The sequence below is a fragment of the Ailuropoda melanoleuca genome, chromosome 1 (genome assembly GCF_002007445.2).
Source record: "Ailuropoda melanoleuca isolate Jingjing chromosome 1, ASM200744v2, whole genome shotgun sequence".
Classification (NCBI taxonomy): Eukaryota; Metazoa; Chordata; class Mammalia; order Carnivora; family Ursidae; genus Ailuropoda; species Ailuropoda melanoleuca.
In genome coordinates, this window is record NC_048218.1 from 85,293,371 (window position 1) to 85,305,567 (window position 12,197).

The 12,197-nt window shown below is 38.8% G+C and overlaps 1 long non-coding RNA gene across 3 annotated transcripts in view; it reads right to left on the bottom strand.

Annotated features, from left to right (window-relative positions):
* The window catches only part of LOC117802691, a 387,685-nt gene that overhangs the window by 22,622 nt on the left and 352,866 nt on the right, over positions 1-12,197 (bottom strand). For all 3 annotated transcript variants that reach the window (XR_004626146.1, XR_004626145.1, XR_004626149.1), the window contains exon 5: positions 956-1,102. This is a non-coding gene — a long non-coding RNA (uncharacterized LOC117802691). The remainder of the gene's footprint in view (positions 1-955; positions 1,103-12,197) is intronic.

Here is a 12,197-nt window from a genome sequence, read left to right on the forward strand (position 1 = left end):
TTATAACTGGAAATGTGTAATATACTTAATAAATAAAATTAAAAAGCACTTTCCCTACCTGGATATAGTTATCGTACAAAGTTCAAATAACAAATGCATGAATGTACGAGCAAATGAATGCATGCAGAAATAAATATAGCTCCCTCTCCAAACACACTTAGAATATAATTATCCTATTCTCATAATTTTGGGACACCTCTAGTAAATGAAATAGAGTTTGCTTTTGAGCTTATTATAACAAACAAATCTGTAAGAAATCAAGCTTTTACTAGTTACTAGCCCAGCTTAATAGTATAGAAGGGCCAATAAAAAGAGCAGAGGGAGTTGAGAAAGAAAAAATGGAACCGGGAATATATAGATTTATACCACAGCAATATGTCTGGACAGTTACAGGACTATTCCCAAAGGTGGAGTTTTAGATGATTTAAAAACAAAACAAAACAAAACAAAAAAAACCTCGAAAGGTGAAGCTTAAATGAATCAATAATGCTAAACATAGCAGTGTACCTTTCTATTAGTCTGGTTATCAGCTCTTTGGATCTCTATTTTTTTCCCAAATATTTACTGTGCAAATTGCAGGCAATAAGTTAATTTTCTAAAGGACACCTTTTAAAACAAACTGAAAAATTGTAAAATTTTCTCTCCTTTACTTCGAACCTTAATGAGATCAGGTTCATAGGATTACTACAAGAAAGAATAAATGAAGGGGGTAGTGGGGGGCAAAGTTCTAAACCATTTTGATGCAGTAAAGATCAATTTCATTTTAATATAATTTTTAATGGTTGTTCAAACTCCTATAATGCACCCACACAAAAGCCTTCAGTTAATGTGTGTGTATTTTGAGCAGTTCCCCTCTTCGACCCTCCAGTTTAATTTCCGTCCTTCAAATGAGATGAATGGAGCGTGAAGCAGGTCATATCTCAATGCTGACACATGGGTTGCAGATAGAACTCACAGCCTGGAGAAGCAGCCAGTTTGGAGATTAAATCAAAGCAGCTCTGAATAGATGGGAGGTCAGCCAGGGCCGGCTTTGACATTTGATAGGACCTTGTGATCAATCAGGCCTTTCTTCACTCTTCCAGGTTTCCTTATGACCGGGGCCCTAAAAAACAGATGGGATATGTTACAAAGTGCAGGAGACGCACTAGATTGTGAACGGAGATAGGCGTCAATACTATCAAAGGGACAACTCGTGTTTGAAGCAGCCAGCAAATCAGAAGGCCCTGCTTTGCGGCAACTGCTGTGCCAAAGTGTGCCTTTCATGATGGGGAATCTGAGCCTTCAGAATGGAGAGATGATTTTAACTGCTTTTTAACATTTCTGACTTCCTATGCATTAGACTGGAAACTTTGAACATTCGAATATCTTAAAATTGCCTTTTAGCCAAGCTTCACCCCGTGAATAAGCTGTGTTTACAGCAAAGCCAAGCTTAGTTGTTGCTACATTTATGCTTATTTGCCTTTGGAAAACACACTCACACACACACACACACACACACACACACACACACACACGCACACACAAATAAACCCAAGACATGATAACCTTTGGAAGAAAGGAATCAGAGGGTATTAATGAGGAGTGCTCCCTGGGCAGGGACTGGAGCATGGTTTCAGGAAATCCCAGTCACGTTGCCAAGGGGGTCATGAAAAATGAATGGCCGCAGAGCACCACTGTGACAGACTGTTTTAGTGAGTGGTAATGGGCCATCTCTAGGATGAAAGGCCATGTATTTATAATGGTACAGGCTACCGGGTATCACACCATTCATTCTGCCTGCCTGATTTAAGGGAGATGCCTTTTACCAGGATGACATGGGAGCAAATTATTTCCAGGACTATCACAGCTCTCTTTCCCCTACCCCCCCCAACCCCCATCTACCTCTCCATCTTGCCCACCCTCATCCCAGCCATAGAAACACCTGCTCATATTCACACAAGCACTTTCTCTAAATTTTTCCCATCATCGAGCATTGCATACTCAGAGCTAACTCCTCCAAAACTTCTCACTGCAATTTATTTTGGGAAGGGAAAGTTGGAATGAGGGAGCCTGACCTAAGGAAGGCTTAGGTAAGGAGGAAGAACACAGGTACACTCTGCAACCTTCTTGCGTGAAATGTTTGACTGGAGCCTGAAAGCCAAGACAGCTATTGGGCTGATTTGTAAAGTGAGTTAGATTTCTGCTTGACATGGACTCCATCTTCAAGGGAAAATGCAGTGGGGTCACATTTTGTTCCTTGGTTACAGTGGTCAGTCATCAGTTAAATGTGCAAAATTACTCAACCTCTCTGGACGATTTCTGATAAGAAATTAAACAACTGCACAAAATTTTAAGTTATTTTCAGCATTAATACTTTATGATGTCTTGAAAGTCTAATAAGACAGAAATGTAATACAACAAAACATTCCACCAACACATCCAATATTCTGGTAAAAACAATCTCAGGGAACTTGATGTAGCTAACTCGTGAAATAGCAATGTTCAAAATATCATTTTGAAAACAACAAGAATTATATCTAACAGAAGAGTCATTATAGGGTAAATGTTTATAATATATGATTTAGGTCCCTTATGGCATTAAATAAAAAAAGATAAGCTTTACATTTCACACTAGTCTATTGAGGAAAAGATACAAGTAACATGCTTGGATTTTAACCAAGTTTATTCAGCTGCAAACTTTAGAGAGCTGAAATACATCAGTGGTTAAAATAAGGTTTCTACAACAGTGTTTTTATGGTCTGTATCCCAGGCTCTTTTGAAGAGTTGGTACAGTTATTCTGACAATAGTTTCCAGAGAGTATCATAACACAACCGTGAGACCTTTGGATTAGTAAATGTGAGCGTGTGTACGTGTGTGTATTTAATCTATGCAAATTGTGCCCTGATTCTGGCCCCCAAGAGCTCAGATGTTTGTGAGAACTTAGAGATTATTTACAGAGAGCATTTTTTCTGAATAATTTTATCATTGAAATGTGACACAAATCTTCCAAAATGGTAATTCTTTCTAGAAGCTAATCCTTCAAGAGGTTTTTATGTCTCAGAGAAAGCTGTGTGTAATCAAAAGACTCTACAAAATACATGTTGGTTTGAGTCAGTCTCTAGAATTCCATTTAACTATTGCCAGCTCCAGGAACAGCCACAATTTCCTTGTCTCTTGTGCACATCAGATAAAGAATTCAGAAAGAATTGGCAGTTGGCAGTTGAGTAGCTGAAAGAGGAAGGAAAAAAGCTTTCTGGTGTTTCCCAATTAATTTTCTTTTCAAGTGAAAGTTTGAAAAGAAAAAAAATAAGAACACTGGAAATGACCTAAAAACTCTGGTGTGATAAGATAAACTTTGGCCTGACCATCATCCTGTGACTGAATGCATAGTCTGAATATGAGAAAGTTGTCCAAAAAAAAAAAAAATAGACTTCATTTTCCAACAATGATGTTTTAAAATTATGTTGAAACTTAAAAGTGAGAGAGAGAAGGGATTTGATTTTGAAAAAAAAATGAAGTCTGTGGGAAAATTAGTGAGAGGAAAAAGCAAATAAGAATAAATATTTAGTTAAGAACCTTAACCTAAAATTCCATTTTCAAAAATTGTATTAATACCAAACCCTTAAAAAGAGATCTGTTTTTTTTTGCCACTAGAACAAAGACACTTGTTAATATTAAGGAATCCATTATATTTTATACTTCAATTGTCTTGTTAAAATAATGAACAAATGAGTTGATGACATTTGTCAGAATGACCCTAGATGTATAACTTGAGGCATCTAGTAGATGTTCTGGCACATACCAGTTTACCATACATGTGAGCTCCCTTCTTCCTTAGTGAGAAACAAAGAGTTGGTGGTCCTGGATACAGGCAGAGGTGGGGAGTTCTTGTTCTATTCAACCAAATGTCTCTGCAGACCCTGAGACTGCTCCTTCAGGATCATGTACTCCTGGTCCTGAAAATCAATATGATTGGCTAGTTCAGTTCCCTCCCACATTCCAAACATTTCAGATCAGCTAAAATTTTCTAAGGGGCGGAGGCTGGTGACAAAATTTATTTCATCTTGAGCATTCACCCCTCTCTTCAAAAACATCAAGGACTCAACTTTGGCAAAGGAGTCTGTTTGGATTCCAAACCGCTCTCAGGATACATCCATGAAGACATAGAAAGGGTTTGCCCTAGTTCTGCTCCATAAGTATTGTGCCACGAAGAGAATCCACTCATTACAGTATATTAACTTGTTTATAAGAGATTCAGAAGACCTTCTTTCCTGGGGTTATTGAGAGCTCAGGCCTTACAGACAGACTACCCTGAGCTCAAATTTCAGATCCACCTCTAATGAATGTGTGACACTGGGTAAGTCTCTTGAAAGTCTCTTTAAATCTCTTTAAAGGAATAACAATGGTACCAATACTTTGATATGAGAATTACCTAAAATGATTATATAAAAAGCAATTTGCGCAGTTCCTGGTACAGATAAAGCGTGCCAACAAGTTAGCTATTGTTATGTATTGATCTAGCCCATCTTATCTTTGAGCATTCTAACCTGAGAGAAGTCTAAGGACACAAGAGAACATCATATCTTAATGACCTGTTTAGCTATCATTTTATAATTAAAGTACTTAATCAAAAGATCAAGTAAGACAGTGGAGAGGTAAGAGACAAAACTTGAGGTTGGCATTCTTCAAATGGAGACTAAAGAATTCGTTGATAAAATCATCTTATTAAACAGATTGGCATTGCCCCTTTACAAAATGTTACATAATAGCAATTAGAACATTGGAGTGTAGGCTATCCTCTAGAATAGAAATGTATTTTTTACCCATTTCTGCATAACAAATTATCCTGACACTTAGAGGCTGAAAATTACAAAACATTTGTTATCCAACAGTTTCTGTAGATCAGGAATCCAGGAGCAGCTCTCTGGCTAGTTATAGCTCAGACTCTCTTGTGAGCTATCATCAAGGTTTTGGCTGGGGCTGCAGTCATCTCAGGGATTGCCTGGAGAGGATCTGCTTCCAAGCTCATTCACTTGCCAGTTGGCAAGCCTCAGAAGGTCCACTTTCAAGTTCACTCGCATGGAACTCGCCACAGGCTGCCTCATGACATGGCAGCTGGCTTTTCCCACATTGAGCCATTCAAAAGACAGTGAGAGAGCCTCCCAGATGGGAACAACAACTTTTTATAAACTCATCTCAAAATTGACATCCTATCACTTCTGCTGTATTCTGCTTGTTAGAAGTGAGTCAATAAACTCAAACAATACTCAGCAGGGAGAGACTACACAAGAGTGTGCATCCCAGGAGGCGAGGATTCTTGGGGCGCTGCCTTAGAGACTCCCAATAGTCCATCCTCTGGCCCTCAAGGCAAATACACTTACTGCCCCCAAAGACCTCAAAATTCTCAATATCCACTCAAAGCCCAGAATCTCAACATCTAAATCAGGTCCAAGTATGGATGAGGTTTCTCAAGTGTAATCCCACAAGCACAACTCCTTAAGTATATTTCCTTGCAATCTGTAGTCCTGCGAAGCAGAAGAGACCAATCATCTGCCCCCCATCTCCACCCCCCACAACATGCAATGCCCTCAGTGCTCCTGGTTCCACCCTCTTAGTTATCTTAACACTTTCACAAAAAGTCACAATTGTTAAAATTCTGAGGACCCAAAGGCCAATCTCTCCTCAAGCTATACCATCTCTGCCCCCCTCAGCCCAAACTGCAGTGTTTCTGCATATGTCTCCTTTGAGAACTTTGTGAGTCTCCTATGAAATTTCTTGGGGTCAAACCCAATGGACAATACCTACACTCCACCATCTCTTCTGGATAAACCCCTCTCTCTCTACCTTGGCTGCAGCTAAGATGACTGAGGGATGATGTCCTGAAACTTCCTAGAAGTACTTTGATGGAGAGACCCTCTATGGCACATTCTTAATCTCTTTAGAGGCCTTTAATCTGACTCAGGTTCCTCTGAGGAACCACTTTAGACCTTCTGAGATTTGAATAAAATGTTCTATGGCCATACCCTGGATTTTATCTTCCTTCACATATTGTTTTGCTGGCATTGCCTGGATTTGATCCTTGCTCACAGCTTGCTTGCTCTCCTTCCTCCCTTCCTCCTGTCCTTCCTTCTTTCCTTCTTAATTTTAGCATCCTGGACCATCTGAAGAGTTTGAGAGCTTTCAAAAAGTCATATTCTGGCTTTTTTGTTTGTTTGTTTCAAGTCCTTACCTGAGTTTCTCTCTCCTGCATCTCACTTCAAACAGCAAGAAGAAACCAGGTGGTACTTAAACACTTTGGAAATCTCCTCTGTTTGGTTCATTAGGCAAATTTTCTGTTTTCCAGATTTCTACAGGCAAGAGTGCTGCTAAATTTCTGCCCTTTCCAATACAATTTTTCTCCCATTCCTTAAGGTTTTCACTGCCAGCCACCACATAATTTAAAATTCTATGAAGAGTAAGTTCAGGGAACTTGAAGATTTTACTAATACTCTCCTCAAAATTCTTACAGTGTTCCCAACTTCCGCACACTGCCTACTTGCACTGCCACTCACACATCCGAGGTTTTGTTATGGCAGCACCTCGTCTCATTTCCAGGTACCAAAATCTGCATCAGTCAGGGGCTAGAATTCATTCAGCATTTAGACATTAGAATAGGTGGGTAGGTAAGTAGGTAGGTAGACAGATAGATTTAAAAAAAAGGGGGGGGTGAGATTCAACCTTACACAATCCTGGGAGATGGTTAATCAGCCTCCACAAGTCTGTACTTTTAAAGAAACCCGAGTACATTTCATCTATTCAGTAAATGTCAGGCACCAATCTAGGTCCTCGGTCCCAAGAATGAACAAAGTGGGAAAAAAAAATTCCAGTTTTCTTGGAGTTTGTTCTTTATTTCAGGAAGATGGACAATAAGCAAACTATAATAATAATACATGATAAAAAATAAATAAATTATATGGTCCCTGTAAAGGAGGAAATGCTATAACAAATCAGGATAAGGGGATTGGGACTGTAGCCTGAGAGAGGAGGTCATAGGTCTCATTGAGAAGGTGACATTTATTCAAAGAGTTAGAGAGATGAAGAAGTATGTCATACAGATATCCAAAGGGAATACCCTTAGTGCCTAGAAAATGGTAGTCAACAAATGAAAGGATAAAAGACAATATAATTGAATAAATAAATGAATGAATGAATAAAACTGAAACAAATATAATGGGAAGATACAAGCCAATGCATGAGTTTCTGAAAGGAGGAATACTATTTCCCCATAAGCTTCTCACCTAGGTATCTTACTAAGAGATGAGTCATATCGAGGAAATATTTCCGCTTGTTGCAGTTAGGAATTTTTGATTGCAACCATCCTGGCCAACTTCAAAATCAAATTCATTGCAGTGATGTGAGGTAACTAATGGAATCAAAGAAACCAATTAGCCAAGCCTCAGGAAGAAGAAATCAGGACAATGCCCTTGGTCCAGTTAAGAGGATTAATGGATCAATGGGGACTCTCTTCAAGGTACCACTAGCAAACTGAATCAGTGACCATGTTCCATTTTTGTCTCATTCCACTTAAGACTCAGGTTCCTGTGAGAGTATCTCACTGGTCAGGTTTGGGTCACATGTCCATTCACTAGTGCAAGGAAAGGCAGGAGAGCTGGACTGCCAGTGTCACCAAGATCACATGGGACAAGGAGGTTAGTTTGTCAAAGGCAAAGCATATGGTATTGCCAAATAAAGCAGGAAAAGGTACTGGGTGGATAAGACACGGATGCCCACCACCTCCATCAAAACTCTTTGTAACTGGCTGATTGCTTGCTATACGTAAATATACGTATGAAGAGACTCCCCAGGGTATATGGATCCCAAAGGTGTCAGTATGACTTAAAGACTTAAAGACAACCACGTTTGAGATTATTCTACTTCTGTCCCCAGCACTAGGGCCATTTTTGTGTCCGGGGTAGCTCATGCTTTGCCTAGTTGGCAATCTTACACTGAAACCAGAAGTGGAAGGCAAGGAAAAGAAGAAATGTCTTGAACTAACCACGATGATGAGAAACACCTATCTCCTATAGACATGGCTTGGGAGGAAAAATGATCCTTCTGAGATCACAGAAAACGCCAAGAGCATTGCAGACAGGATAACAGTCCGGCTTTGGGGCTGCCGTGACTGTAGATAAGATAATTTGTTTCTTCTCAGTCTATTTATGTCATTTCTTCCTGTTCCATTGCTAACATTCCTCTCCCTGTACATTTAAAAAATATTAATTCAGAACATGTATCTTTCCTTTCTTCTCTAAAATGTCTCTGGCTATGTGATATTTTCACACAAAGGAGCTATATTTGGCATTCAAAAATTGCTTTTCTTCCTGCTGGCAAGAAGAATTCACTCACTACCTACTAGTGCAAAACACTTATTTTGCTTAAGAAAAAAAAGGAGCTTCCTCCAAATGATACAAGGAAAAAAATAGATATTAAATTTTAAAGAGGACAAAATGACCCCTCCTCTTTGAACATTTTCCAGAACAATACACTGCTGCCTGTCTATTGTTTCAGAGGCTAATAGTTATATAAATGCCTCCCTAGCTGCGTTATTTCCATAGTATCATTGTCTTTGCCACAAAAGGAGTAGGCAGCCAGTGGTATAATGACTCACTTTTTAACCACACCCTTATTTATATCCAGAGCTCATCAAAGGAGAGATTACTGCCTTGTATTTTATTTTCCTTCCTTGTTTCCTTCTCCTTTCTCCCTTTTTAAACCTTTTTTAAGTTCTGCTTCAATGTGTACATGGGACACCTATGTCCATACTGGCAATATAGGAAGAAAATTAGGCCAAGAATCAAAAGGCTGGAATTCTCTTTGGTCTAGTAATTTACTGGATACTCTGAGGCCAATATTTTCTCTAAAGGGAGGGAAAAAAAAAAGTGGGGACTTTGTAAAAAGTATTTGCCCAATTTGATGCTCAAATGGATATAATAGGGGTTAGAGTACAATGTCATTTTATTTCATATCTTTCTTTAAATTCTGGGTTGCATGGTAATTTAGACCTTACCACTCTTTTTAGAAAAATCTGTGAACTTCAGAATCTGGTGAAAAATAAACTTGGCTAAATGTCTGTCACTAAATTTAGACAGAAAATGATATGTCATTTTTACCAGTGTCTTTACTGGATTTTTTGTGAGACCAAAATAAGAAAATTCTGCAACCATCTTAATTTTTAAAAATTAATTTTTAAAAATTTAGAGCACTTAAAATCTTAGGATACTGATTAGTGAACAGCTAGTCTGGAAAATTAAAAAGGCCTTCCAGAAAAGAAGGGAATGGGGTTAAAAATTTTTTTTTCGTATGGAGAGAACTAGACTCAACTAACGAGCAGTTGAAAGGATAAATTATTCTTCTATGAGATTATACGTCTATAATAAAAAAATAAGAAGTATTCTACTCTATATGGCCTCAAAATACAATAAAATAAGATCCTACAGAGAATAGGTAGTTCCCAGTTGTGTGATGCCTTCCACTAACAAGATGAGGGGATCTGGAATTATACCAAAACACTGGGAAGTTCTGGTCCCGAGGAGACCTTGCCTTGCCCTATATGCCTCGAGGATCTGTTTCCTCATATGATAAAAAAGTTGGAGCAATATAATTCTTCCAAGGCTTCAAGTTTATCACTTTGGTGGGTAACACCTCCATATGGACACGTTCATATTCCCCTGGGATTTCCCCCAATTCCACTTTTCCTTCTTTCACCGGCAGTATCTCGTTTTTGAAAACTCTTTTTCTCATCCCCATTACTGATACCTCATCCTGGCTTCTTACTTTAAACACTTGATGACCAGACTCTCTTAGGCCCCAACCATATCTCATCTACTCCCTATCTCTAGCACTAGCATCTAGCAAAATGCCTAGGACATGGTAGAAACTAAGTGTTTGATGAGTGAATGATGTATAGATAAAGAAGCGGAGGGATGTTGAATGAATGAATGATACATGACTGGGGTAAAAGAATTATCCTTTACATCACTGAAAATGTAGAAGATAGGTTTTTGATGATGATTCCATTTTTCCATGAAAACACTATAGAAAGCCACCATATTACAAAATAACTTAGTGGTCTACTTTGTGAACATGTTCTATAAAATAGGCTTTTTGTTGGTCCATTTGGTCCCTATAGTGAGACATTGACATCTTGTAAAATTTGAGTTGTGCAATCAGCTCCCAAAACCTGACTAATGCCGGGATTGTGGAATTGTTAAGTTGAATATCAGAAGATAAAGTAGACATTAACTCCCAGCTTAACATGTTTGTAATGTTGTGTGGAGGCTTTCAACACTGACAATCATGGGCGGACGCGCAGGCTACAGCCCTGCACCCTTATCTAGTGTCGAGCTTGTTTGGAGTGGTGCTGCCACACATCAAAAGGAGGAAAAGTATTCCGTGACTGAACAGAGAGTCAGGGGCCAAGGTAACATGCACCAGCATCAAAAGATTTCAATACAATGTAAAGAAGGCCAAACTTCCCAGGAGTGGACTGGGGCTCCTCCTGAAGGAGCCAGCTCACCTACCAGCAGCCATATTTGAGAAATAGAAATACTTGGCATTTGTACAAAAGCTTCATAGTGACAATATTTATGCGTTAAACTGAAAGAATTCTGGGCTGCCCTGATGCCTCATTGAGCAGCTACCCCAAAGTAGATCTTGACTGATGGTTTTCTTAAAAAGGTGGTGCAGGGACTTACCCTAGTTAGTCCATCTGTCTGTCTATCTGTCCATCCATCCATCCATACCTCCGTCCATCCATCCCTTTCATATGAAACTTCTAACCCTCTTTCTTAGGAATGCTATGCTCATGATGCCATGATAGCCCATTTCCCCTGTGTTCTCCCTTCCCTGGCATTCTGTGCCCTCCTTCCCTTCTGCTTCTCAGACACAATTGTCCTAATCTAGGCACTTTCCATGCAGGCACAGTAGAAAGTATAGATTCTATAGTAGAGCCACTTACTTGGACTTTTTTTTTTTTCTCTACATGAGACAAACTCCGTAGAATTCTGGGGAATAAAGTTTTTCCTCTAGTCGCTCACACGTATTATTTTATTTTTATAACACCATGTGGAGAAAGCAACATTAATGTTAATATCCCCATTTTACAGATAAGGAAACTGAGGCCCAGAGAATTTCTGTTATAGGCCTAAGGTCACATAAGTGAAGTGATAGAACCATCACCCAATCTAGGACCCTCTGGCTCCAGGCTTGGTGCTCTTTCTACCACAAGTGAGATGATGAGGCATTGGATTTAATACAGAAATGTACAGGATCCTACACAGGATAGAGGATTTAGATGGGGGATTCCTTCTAAATGCTAGAAGTTTCTTTGTATTTTATGTATATATGATTCAATATCTAAATGTTATTTATCTGTTGATAAAACTAATATGAGGATCTATAAATATTCCTCATACCAACCTCTTTTTATAAGGTACATTGCAGCCTTTTAAACTCAGGGTACTATTATTTAAGTTAGTTAAGATGCTTTAAGATTACATAAAGAGGCTAATTTTATTTCACTGTATTGCTATTGTATCATTTTAACACAGGTTAATTTAAGGAAAGAAAGCTATCACAAAGGCAGGAAGCCACAATGGTATAGAAAGCCCTCTGCCAGCTGGCTGTAAATCTTGGAAAATTAATGAAATCATCACCCCTTAAAATTTTCTCTAGAGCTGCACTGTCAGGAACTTATTCTTTCTACATTTAGCTGCTGGCAACCGGTCCCTCTTAAATCTAATACAATTTAGTAATACTTTCCATACATATTAGGGTGTGTCTTTCTACTCAGTGAAATTGTAATCTAAACAACTGGTACTCTGTGGCATAAATGAATCAGATGTGTTATATGCGGGAACGAGAAAGGCAGCTCTGTGGAATGAGCTTCTAAATGCTTTCTGTATAGGTTAGCCTGGGTTGGAGGAAAATCAGAGTCTTGTTTCAGCCCTATATTCACATATTGCAAGTCTCTAAGTATCCAAGTAGGATGATGATGTCACAAAAAGCCAGGCAGAAGGAGGCCACATAGATCATCAGTCCTCACTAGGATCTTGCTGAAGGCCAACTTTTGGTGAATAAAATAGTTACGATCGCCATAAGTTTGGGGGCATAAAATGTGTTAAATTTGCATAAAATTTACATAAACCTACCTAAATGATTCCAGCTGCCACAGAAAAAT